General features: G+C 39.4%; 1 pseudogene; it reads right to left on the bottom strand.

Annotated features, from left to right (window-relative positions):
- Positions 1-1,229: 1,229 nt before the first annotated feature.
- Positions 1,230-3,127, bottom strand: LOC110300210 (annotated as a pseudogene).
- Positions 3,128-11,556: the final 8,429 nt, after the last annotated feature.

Below are 11,556 nucleotides of genomic sequence, written 5' to 3'. Positions count from 1 at the left end.
TCTTTGTGTTTACTCACTCACCCAATAAAGAATCTTTAGGGAACTTGGAAACATTTTTTAAAAAGGTGAATCAGAAGAGATTAAAAGGAAGTGTCAAAACTATCTCACCTTCTGATACCTGTCTAATAGGTGGCAGTTAAAGCTAGGGGCAGAGAGACATAGGTTTCATTTTAGCCTTGATAAGAGTAGAATAGGGGAATATATAATGCTTTTGTCCAAATTAAAAACAGTTCTGTGTGTGTGAATGTGTCACTGTGTGTTTGTGTGTGTGTGACCAAACAAGGTCAAAGGATAAACTATAAAAAGAATTACAAATTGCTGCTAGCCCATATAAAAGACACAATCTAGGTATTCCTTTGAATACTTTACTCAAGTTTTATTTTAAGGGATGTTAATTACAGCATTTGAAGGGGAGATGCTAATTCCACACAAAATGGAAGACTATAATGTACCGATTAAACTGCTTTAAAAAAAAAAAAAAACTATAGCTAAAGAAGAGTTAGTTTAGATCCCTAGTGCTGTCAGGGTGTGACCACAATCACCTGACCAGCTCAGAGCTGGGGAACCCAGAAGCTATTTCATACTCTGATACAGTAGCCAAAAAGAAATTAAGATGGAAGAGGAAGAAGGAGGGAGGGAGGGAGGGGAGGGAGGGAGGGGAGGGAGGAAAAACCACACCTCAACACAAGGATGAATTAAGTCCTGAATGAACGACTCCATCTTGCCCACACTCTCCTCCCTAAAATGGCACAAAAGAAACAGCTAACCACATCCTAAAGACTGCTCTTGGTGTAAACAGGTAACTGATGGGCTAGGATGGAAATGGGGCATGACGATCTGTCTGAAATATCCCTTCCACATAGGTGAGTACATGCCTCCTAGTAGATAGGATTGGGACAGGGTTCAATAATCAGGAAGTCACAATTTCATCTGGGGACTGGATACAGATTTACAAAGGCCCCACAGGTTCCCAGCTTCTACTTGCAGCCTGGCATCTCTAGAAAGGCTTCTTCCCAACCATGCCTACAGCTAAAAAGGACCCTTTTTGGAATGAGGTTTCTGATTTAATATCTGAAATGGTAAATACCTTAAAGCCGAGTCTTTCTTAGCCTGGAGGTCTAACGTGGTATTTATCAATTTTCCAATCCCCAACATACGACATTAAAAGGTACACTAAATGCTTATGGTAGCTATGCTGCAAAGTACTTTAAAATTAATACAATACTCATTTATGCTTGAAATTCCAGTCCTAAACCAAGTTTGTGGCCACCGGCATTGATACTCTTGTCATCCAGTAGAGCTGACAGAGTCAGTATGATACCCGGTTTTGGGATCTGAGTGAACTCTAAGCCAATCAGGCTGGAGTTGTTCACTTTGCCTGAAAAGCAGGCATCAGGATCGACCTGATACATGGCTGCTATTTCTTTCTTTCTTTCTTTCTTTCTTTCTTTCTTTCTTTCTTTCTTTCTTTCTTTCTTTCTTTCTTTCTTTCTTTCTTTCTTTCTTGTTTTGTTTTTGTTTGTTTTTTTTGTTTGTTTGTTTTGTTTTTCGAAACATGGTATCTCTGTGTAGCCCTGGCTGTCCTGGAACTCACTCTGTAGACCAGGCTGGCCTTGAACTCAGAAATATGCCTGCCTCTGCCTCCCAAGTGCTGGAATTAAAGGCGTGCGCCACCACGGCCCGGCTATTTCTAAAGCGAGTGTTACTGTTTTCCTGAGGTCCAGGCGAGATTGACAGCAGTCTCCAACTTCTGACTCACCTTCTGGTAAACGGAGTCACCAAATTCTGTCTTGTCGTTCACATTAGTATGAAGCTGGAATGCCTCCGTCTTATAGCCATCTGCAAAGTTGTTCTGGGACACTGAGATCTTTGAGGTCTCAAAATTCATCTGGTAGCCAGCCAGCCAACCCTCATAGCCAAGTAACAGAGCGCCCCGGATTGAGGGCTCAGCGATGTCAAAGTCCACACCCCAGCCCAGGTTAATGTGCTCCTTCTTATACCCTGTTTTGATTTTAGCATTTTTCCCCAGTGCTAGGAAGGGAAGATGAATCAAGGGTCAGCTTCAGTCCATGCACAAGCTGGTCTCTCACAGTGTTCTCAGTACCCTGATGTTGTCTTGTCTATTCACTTCTCTGTAAATGTTAGCCCATACTCTCCATCTGTACTTGGTTTCCCGACTGCGGTTCACTTTGGTGGTCTCCGTGTTGGCAAAGCCTGAGCTGGTAAATTCAATCCATTCTCGGACTTGGTTTTCAAATGAAGTTTTACTAAGCCAAAGCCCTTGGTGAAGATATCCCTGGAGGATTTGCCAAGATCAGCGAATGTGGGGGGTGGGGGGAATGGGGGGCGCACAGCCATTTTCTCAGAGGTAGTGAGGGCAGCAGCAGCAGCAGCTATGGCAAGGGTTGCAGCTAGGAGGTGGGGAGCACAGGAAGAGCCAATCTAGGTATTTTATTTCTAAGCTATAAGCCTAGATTGGACAGGTTTAAGAGCTACTATAATTTACGCCCCAGCTATGTCCCTTGTGACTTGCTATTTCTCCTGGCCGGTGCTCACAGTCCATATCCTCTCATGGCTGATTCTTCCTCCTTTGACCTCCTTTTTTCTCCGCATTATGTACCTGCAAGCCCCCACCCCCACCCTGCCAGATAACTGAAAACCCGCCTACCTCTATCTACTGTCCAATCACAGACTTTAACTTTTTATTGACCAAATTAACTTGAGGATGAAGATTACATAGCATCATTTGGTATGTGCACGGATCTCCTGGTCCCTGAGGATATCCTCATTGGAGGCAATCAGATCTTAGACGCCATTAGTCACCATTTGAATATATCGGAGCAGCAGATCCAACAAATGTGTTCTGTTTTAGCGGCAGATGTCCTTATCGCTGAGCCACCTCTCTGGCAACTTTCTTTAAAGAGAAAAAAAAATAATTGAATCACATTTGACAGTTGACCCAGGATTTCTAAACACACACATATTGTACTTATCTGAGGCGGTACTGTGTTCTTCTGAAGCTCCGCATAGTCCCCACCAGAAGTGAAACCTTATGAAGGCACATAAAATTCAGTATCTACAGAAGCATACAACCTGTCTTTGGTGGCAATGACCCGAAATACGGCATGTTCCCAATATCAAAAAGCCTGAAAATAACTTTACCAAGTTTTCAACAGTTAGGTATCAACTATTCCCCTTAAAAGTTATGAGTTGAATCTGCAACCCTGTAGGTGCAACAACATTGTGAACTAACCAGTACCCCGGAGCTCTTGACTCTAGCTGCATATGTATCAAAAGATGGCCTAGTCGGCCATCACTAGAAAGAGAGGCCCATTGGATATGCAAACTTTATATGCCCCAGTACAGGGGAACGCCAGGGCCAAAAAATGGGAATGGGTGGGTAGGGAAGTAAGGGGGAGGGTATGGGGGACTTTTGGGATAGCATTGGAAATGTAATTGAGGAAAATACGTAATAAAAGAATATTTAAAAAAAAAGTTATGAGTTGAAAGTGTGAGGCCAAACTGGGACACTACTGGGAAATGGTGGAACTTAGGAGGTGGAACCTAATGGAAGGAAGCTGGGTTGTTGGAGATAATTCGTTTAAGAAACAGGATCTCAACGACTCCGCAGCTCTCTGTACCTGAATTACTCTGACCCATGAGTACCCTCAGCAGTGATGTTCTCTCTGTTCACAGACACAAGGAATGGGACTAAGGTGCTATGATCTGAAATAATGATTCCTTCTCAAAACAAGTTTTCTTGGTTATTTTGTCACAGAGTCTTTCATTACATAATTGATTTTACCTAGTGCATTTCCCTCCCACTATAAGGTATTAAGTGAAGCAGCCCATAAACTCTAAACAAATGAGTTTATGCATAGAAAATGTTCTCCAACATATTATACAGATGATACCATTATCATCAATATTAACTAATTTCCATAATAGCTTTATTCATTATTAATTTCTTTGATGTTAATATAGGTATGGATTTTTCTGGAGGGCAGTGAAAACAGATAGTGCCCAAATGAAAATATTGATTTCTGAAGGAAAAAACCAGCTACATATTTAATAAAATAATGTATTCATTTAATAGCTAACTCAAAATGAGCCCTTTAATGTTAGAAGAAGAAGGGAGAGAAAGAGAGAGAGAGAGAGAGAGAGAGAAGAATGTACAACCAGCCATTGTTAATCTCTGCTCAGTCTCTTAAACTTAAACATTGGAAAAGTTTTTCACAGTCAACTGGTGTTACCCAGTATGCTGCTACAGAAATTCTTTCTCCTTGTTTCATGCCCTGCCCTCCCGTAGATGCAAACTATATCTGCACACATGCCTCATCCCCTGTAGACACGTGAACGTAGCATATAAAATCAACAGATTTGCTTGTTCTCATCATTAAGCAAAGTTTAAAATAGCAGAACTCATATGCACCTCTTCTGCAATAGAAGAATATTTACAGCTTAAGGTTTATCAGACTCAATCTATTGAAAAGTCTATAAAATTAAAACTACAAGATAAATGTTCTGGCAAGAATAAAAAGTAGAATTTTTTAAAAATTCCTGGATTGCAATTTCGGAAAATAGTGAAGCTGCTATTTCACCAACTGTGATGATATTCATGCTATGAATCAGACCAGAGTCAGCTCTGCAACAGTCTATCCTGACTATCTAGTTCACTGGAATCACGTATGCAATAGAATTCTGTGCATGCCTAGGAGGGTGTTTCCACAGAAAGTGAACAGAGGGGAGGGGGGGACATCTCCCCAGAGTATGGGAAAACCTATGCTACGGGCTGAGGGTATGGACTAAATACACAGCAGGAAATGAGTGGGTGTCAGCTTTCATATTTCTGCTCCTTCCACCCTGCCTTCTCTGCCGCTCTGGACGATCCCCTGAAACTCAGAGTAAAATAATCCCAGTCTTCCTTACATTGCTTTTCCTGTATACTCTGTTATAGCAATAAGAAAAACAGCTAATACACCCTCCAATTTTCACCTACCCTCTAACTTTATATTCCATGAAGGCTACAAGTCCAAGACAGTATTGTGTCTTGAAACCAAAAGTAGAAGATATTTCTTTCAGACTCGTGTGGCTCATACAATGGTCATTTTCCTCCTTTTACAATAGTGTGTAATCTTTAAAATGACTTCTTTTATCGTCAGCGGTGGTGGGTTATCATCGTCCTGCCCTTGTGACATGGCCATCCTTCAGTGACCCTTCTCATCTGTCAGCCACCCTTTCCATCTCAAATTGCTACTGACTATGAAGATTTCAATCACTCAGCTATGATTCCAACTGGAAACCAATCCAAACAGATTTTCTCTGCTCTCCTCATCTCTGTCCTGATTTTGTAAAAGTCTCTAAAGGGATCTCTGCATACATGTTTGCAGAGATCTTTCACTGGCCCTGCCTACTGACTCTGTTTCTCCTTTGATGCTCCTCAGTGATATCATGGAGGCATGGGGGCAGTTTGCACAATTGAAAGCAGTAAGTCAGATGCATCTCTTTCCCAGTCCTGATGTAAGTGTCATTGGTAGCTCAAATTAAGTAATGGTGGAAAGTCTATAGTGATTGACAAATGCTGCAAACCTACAAAGCAATTTTGTTTTAATTTTCTGCTGTTCATCTTCTTGGTCCCTTCCTCTAATGCCATCTCTCATCATTCTTTATATCACTCTCTTAAAAACAAAACATACAAACAAACAAAACCCCCCCCCAAAAAAACACAACAAATCATTTGATAGTCTCCAAAATTCAAGCACTACCCAGTGTACTAAGAATTGCCACAGTTGGGCCACAAATCCTGAAGCTCACCCCATGAAACAAGATGCCCCTTTCCATCCAAATGTTTCAAGCATGTGTCAAATTTCGCATGTTTAAGATTGAACTCATTTTGTATGTGTAACTAAACTGCTCCTTCTCAGTACTGTTTTTCAATGTCTTAAAGCAAGACTCCTGGTGTTATCCTTGTCTCTCTCAGTTTTCTCCACCTGCCATCATGTTCTAGCCCCTGAATGAATCTGAAATTTTCTGTTCACCATCTCTGTTCGTACTCAAAGGCATAAGATAGACTCTAAATACTTTGGCAGTCATTTAATATATTTCCTTCTATCTCAGTATCGCTCCTGATCAATCCATTATCTATGCTTCAGGAAGAATAAACCTCATTAAGACATACTTAAAAAATTATATCATTCTCACAATTAAGACTATAAAATGTCTCTGAAAAAAATCAAAATCCTTCCACAGTCCATAAAATGCCTTTTAATAAGGTATCCTGATTATCTACCCTGGGTCATCTGTCTCCTTTCCAAAATGCTAACTGCTTTCATTTCATAACTCCAGATACTTTCGCTTACACTTTGCCTCACTCCCCCACCCCCACCCCCACCTCTCAGAGCCCTATATACTGTCAGTAATGACATTGGCCTCTGAAATTTAATTCATCAATGATTTCATTTTTCAAATAGGAAATTCCTTGAACTTTTCCCCTTCTTTACTCTTAACATCAAACATGCCATTTCTACCACATTTTACATTTGATTTCTCTTGTTTGATATTAAGTTGACAGAATTGTCACGGCCCCAAACAGTACAACTTTGTTGTTTCCCAGTTCTGAAGGGCAGAGGTCTGGCACCAGCCTCGTTATGGAGAAATCCTCTGACTTCCTCTGCAATGCAATGTCTTTTATTCTTCAGGATCATTTGAGTTATCCTGGGCTTTGTGTTTCTTTGTGAACTTTAAGTTTTTTTTTTCAATTTCTGTGAACAATTGCATTGAAATTTATTTCGATGGGGAATGCAGTGCAAGGCTGCATTCTCATGTGAAGTTTTCGGGGGACAATCCATTTCTTTGGCTTTTTCGAGTGTTCATTTCTCTCCTCAGTCTTCATGTCAGCACCCAAGGTCTGTCCTACTTACATCTTACCAGTTGATAGTGTTTTCATTGTATGATCTTCTTTGTGTCCTCCTTGTTCACAAGGAAGAATCGTTGCCCTGGGATCACCTGAGTATGCCTAAACAACCTGCTATCCTAAGAGTCTTGCTGTCTCACATCTTTGAGGTACCATATTGATAAGTTTGGAGACTAGCCTGTGAACATGTTGGAGAACCGTTATTCAGTTCTTCATGTATTCTCATTTCTTTTGCCCTCTTACCCAAATAAATGCCCAACAGTGGCAATATTTTCTTTGGGAATACAAAGCATACTACTACCCCAAAAGGTTAGAATCTTCATGAAAGAAAGAACAAAAAGATTGAAACAGCATGCACAAGACCTGCACAAGTTCAAACACACAACATTCCAGCACAGAGAAGAATGAGACCCTGTAACCAAATAGCCATCTTCAATTTACAGTTGCTCTGATCAGTTTTCACCAATGGAGTGACACTGGGCATATCACACCGCAATGCTAGTCACATGCTTGGAAAGAGTTGGCCAATGCCAATCTGACCTCTCTCTCTCTCTCTCTCTCTCTCTCTCTCTCTCTCTCTCTCTCTCTCTCTCTCTCTGTGTGTGTGTGTGTGTGTGTGTGTGTGTTCTGTTCTTTGTTTTTCCTTCTTTAAAGAATATTACGTGTGTGTGTGTGTATGTAAGGATGGTAAATAGTGCGCTGAGTTGAGGGGGTATATTACCAAAATACATTGTTTGAAATAATTTTAATAAAGGATATTGGCAAAACAATCATATTTTAAAAATCATAAGAGTCAGAGTTAGAGGATAATTTCAAAGAAACAATGTTTTCTGGCTAGATTAGGGCAGTTGCAAATATGAACTCAGAGTGGTTATGACAGAAGACTTGTGCAAGTTGAAACCAAATGAAATCTCAGTACGGCAAGGGAGCGGCCATGAACCACCCAGCTGAGGATCTATTGGCCTATGATAGCTGCTTAGAGAAAGAAAACTGGTTTTCTTTAATGGTGTGACTCCTAGTATGTGAGCCATACTCCAAGGCAGGCCCAACTCCCAAGAGTAGTTAAGGTGCACAAATAGAGTGCAATGTGCTCTACAACGAGAAAAAAAAGCAATCTCAAAGTTAGATGGGTAGGTGAAGTTTGGACAGGAGGGAATATCTGTGGGTAGTGGGGGGAGGTTGGGAATATGTTCAAAATACACTACCCAAAATTGTCAGAGAATTAAAGAAAATATTATTTAAACAGAAAAACTTGATCCAATCTAAACAAACAACCCCAAAATATTTTAAATTAGAAAACATGAAGGTGTGCTTTTTTTCATAAGTATCAGATTTTTACAAGGTAAAGGATATGCACTTTAGCATTTTTAAGTAAGTTTATAATTTCAAATGTTCTGTGTCCAGGATAATTAACTATACTCTTGGTTTGGAATTATGGGAAATGAAAGTTAGGGCAAAGCCCAGGCAGTGGTGGCGCATGCCTTTAATCTCAGCACTTGGGAGGTAGAGGCAGGCAGATTTCTGAGTTCAAGGCCAGCGTAGTCTACAGAGTTCCAGGACAGCCAAGGCTACAGAGAGAAACCCTGTCTCAAAAAAAAAAAAAGAAAGAAAGAAAGAAAGAAAGAAAGAAAGAAAGAAAGAAAGAAAGAAAGAAAGAAAGAAAGAGAAAGTCAGGGTAAAAAAAATCCTAATGGAAAACTTTAAACTGGTTGGGTTATTTGTTTAAATGTTTCCCAAGGCACTACCAAGCTCCTTCCTTGACAAACCATAGATGATATTAAACATAGACATCACTGTAGAACAAAAGACTATCTTGCCTCCCTATTATTTAGGACACTAGTAACAGGTGTGCCACAAAACAAGAATGCAAACATCTTCAGTATACAACATTAAAACATGATATCCCTTAGTCAAACCTGGAATATCTCAGATACTTGAGAACAGAGCTTCATGTGACTACATTCTCAACAAATAGAGTTCTGAAAACACAAGGAATAATGGGAGACTTGAGAAAAAGGAACAGTTTCTTTCTTCATGGTTGATAACTCCTAATGTTAAAGAAGACTTGCAAACAGGGGTAACAGTGAATGATTGTGTACACTGTGTAGGCTTGAGGAGGTTGACTAGAGAATGAGATAGCTGTAAGAAAACTATGAGTGCTCCCAAATGGTTTATATCATAATTAGGTAATCATAACTATAATTTCCCATCCAAACTGGTTGTTTTTTATTTCAATAATTGAGTAAGGGAAGAAACAACTTCTCTTGCATCCCTCTTTTTCTCCTTTAGAAATTTTACTCTGTCTGACTGAAGGAGCATGAGGCTAAGATTTTTTTAAGAGTTGAAGATTTGGGAGAAACTGGAGTGGAAGAATGGATGGGCCACAAGGCTGACAAGTGCACATATCGCTGATGGTATCACTGGGGGACAGGAAAATGAAAGATCCATCATAATCTCTGGGATCACTTCATATGTGAGGGCAGTATATGAGCAAATGTTCATTGTGTGGTCTTTCCTGTCTCTAAACACCAAGCTTCAAAGGCATAAATTGTCTGTATGTGAAATGAAACTGTTTTATCAACAGATACATGCATGTACATGCTTATCAAATCAATTATATCAACAGACAAATGCATATCTATGCTTACCAAAGTGAAGTTAACTGGTATGGCCATCATCAAATACATGGGTAACAACCATAGGGTATAAACATATAGAAATACTATCCCTTAATTTTAAAAAAAGATATGGAATCCTATTATTTTCTACAGCATGGATGGCCCATTTAATTAATAAAAATAATCACAACACATGCTTCATTCATTTGTGACAATTAGAAACATTGCCTCATATATAGATAAGAAGCAGAAATCTCTAGCTAGGGGTTAGAAATTCAGAGAGGAAAGGAGATAAAAAGAAGTCAAAGGGGAACTCAACATACTATTTTTATAAAAGAGTAATTGATTCTGGATTTCTACAACATAGTAGGGCAGCTTTTGGCTATGAGAACATAGGATATATTAAAAATAATTAAAAACCAAAGGTACAACACAGAAATGATAAATGCTTGAGGATACAGAAGTGCCAGTCATTCTGTGCTGATCTGTCCACACTGTATATGTGTCAAATGCTCTTACTGGGCCCCATGAAGATGCACAAATATTACTTACCAAAGGAGTGGGGAGAAAGAATGAAAGAGAGAAAGGGGGGAATAAGGAAAGGAAGGAGGAAGATAGAGCAGGAGATGAAGAGAGAGAATGAGAAACATAAGGGATATGACTTGCTTGGGTGTTTCAATAGGGAATTCTTTTAACAGCAGCTAATACAGGTTGAATGAGAACATCAACAGAGAGGCAGCACCAGGTCTACCAGATGGAGGTGTCTCAAATAATTCCAAATATGGTTACCCAGATCTACCAGGGAAGAGAGGAACATCCCCCTTCAGTAACTATTTGAAACAGATAGATTTAAACCTGATATCTGTTCCACAAGGAAAGAGTCACTCACCCTGTATATCAGTTATTTAAATGACTTATTTTGCTAAGCAACTATCTCCTCCTCCTCCTCCTCCTCCTCCTTCTTCTTCTTCTTCTTCTTCTTCTTCTTCTTCTTCTTCTTCTTCTTCTTCTTCTAGAAACCAAATGGTGATACATAAGATTCTGAAAAATATACTCTTTATATTTGTTGAAAAAAAACTGCACTTGCTTTTTAAATGCTATAAGGCTCTGTTTAAATGTTGGAGGGGGCTTCAATTTGAGTAAAAAATTCAAGATATTCCTTTTCTCCTGGAAAAAAGAACATCCATAGTTCCTCTTCGATGTCACTGAAACATACCTTTAAATTTTCTTTTAAAATTTCTTCCATCAAATAATAAAAAGGTTTTCAAAAAAGTGCTTTGAAAAAAACCATATATGTGTATATGGTGTGGAAATATCTGTTTGACATGGAAGTGAATGTCAGTAGCACTGAAGTATTTACACTAGATGTGCAGTCTTTTTACATTGCCTAGAGGCAGGCGTGGTGCTTCGAACATGTGGAGTCTGGAGTCATCATAGGCTGGGGAAGGAAGTATTGTTCCTTTTGAGAATGGAAACTAAATGTACATCTGTGAAATACCAGCTTCATTCAAATCATTCTCTCTCAGAATCCTATAACAGTGATATCTTTGACCTCAAGGCAGACCTGTGTTGTCTATGTAGGTTCTTTTCTGGGAATGAACTTTATTCAGGAGAAATCAATATCTACTTGCAGCCATCATAACCAGTGTCATCCTCAGACAATGAAATACAGTAAATAGTTGTAATATGGATATCTGTGTTGATATGTCTTGAGCAGAGGTTAGTTATTTTAGAAAAGATCTCACTACATAGTCTTGAACTCATAATCTTCCTTGATTCTACTGCCAAAGGTCTATGATTAAGGCATGATATTCTATGTCTAGCTTCTTTTATATCTACTCTTGGATAATTTTACACACATATACAGTGTATCTTGATTATACTTACCCCAAATTCATCCCTTGCATTGTTTTTGGATACCCCCAATACTTGCCCCTCCTGTCTTTACATATATGTGTGTGTGTGTGTGTGTGTGTGTGTGTGTGTGTGTATGTGTGTGTGTGTGTGNGAGAGAGAGAGAGAGAG

Source organism: Mus caroli, chromosome 8 (assembly GCF_900094665.2).
Source record: "Mus caroli chromosome 8, CAROLI_EIJ_v1.1, whole genome shotgun sequence".
Lineage (NCBI taxonomy): Eukaryota > Metazoa > Chordata > Mammalia > Rodentia > Muridae > Mus > Mus caroli.
This window is presented reverse-complemented; position numbering and strand designations above follow the sequence as displayed.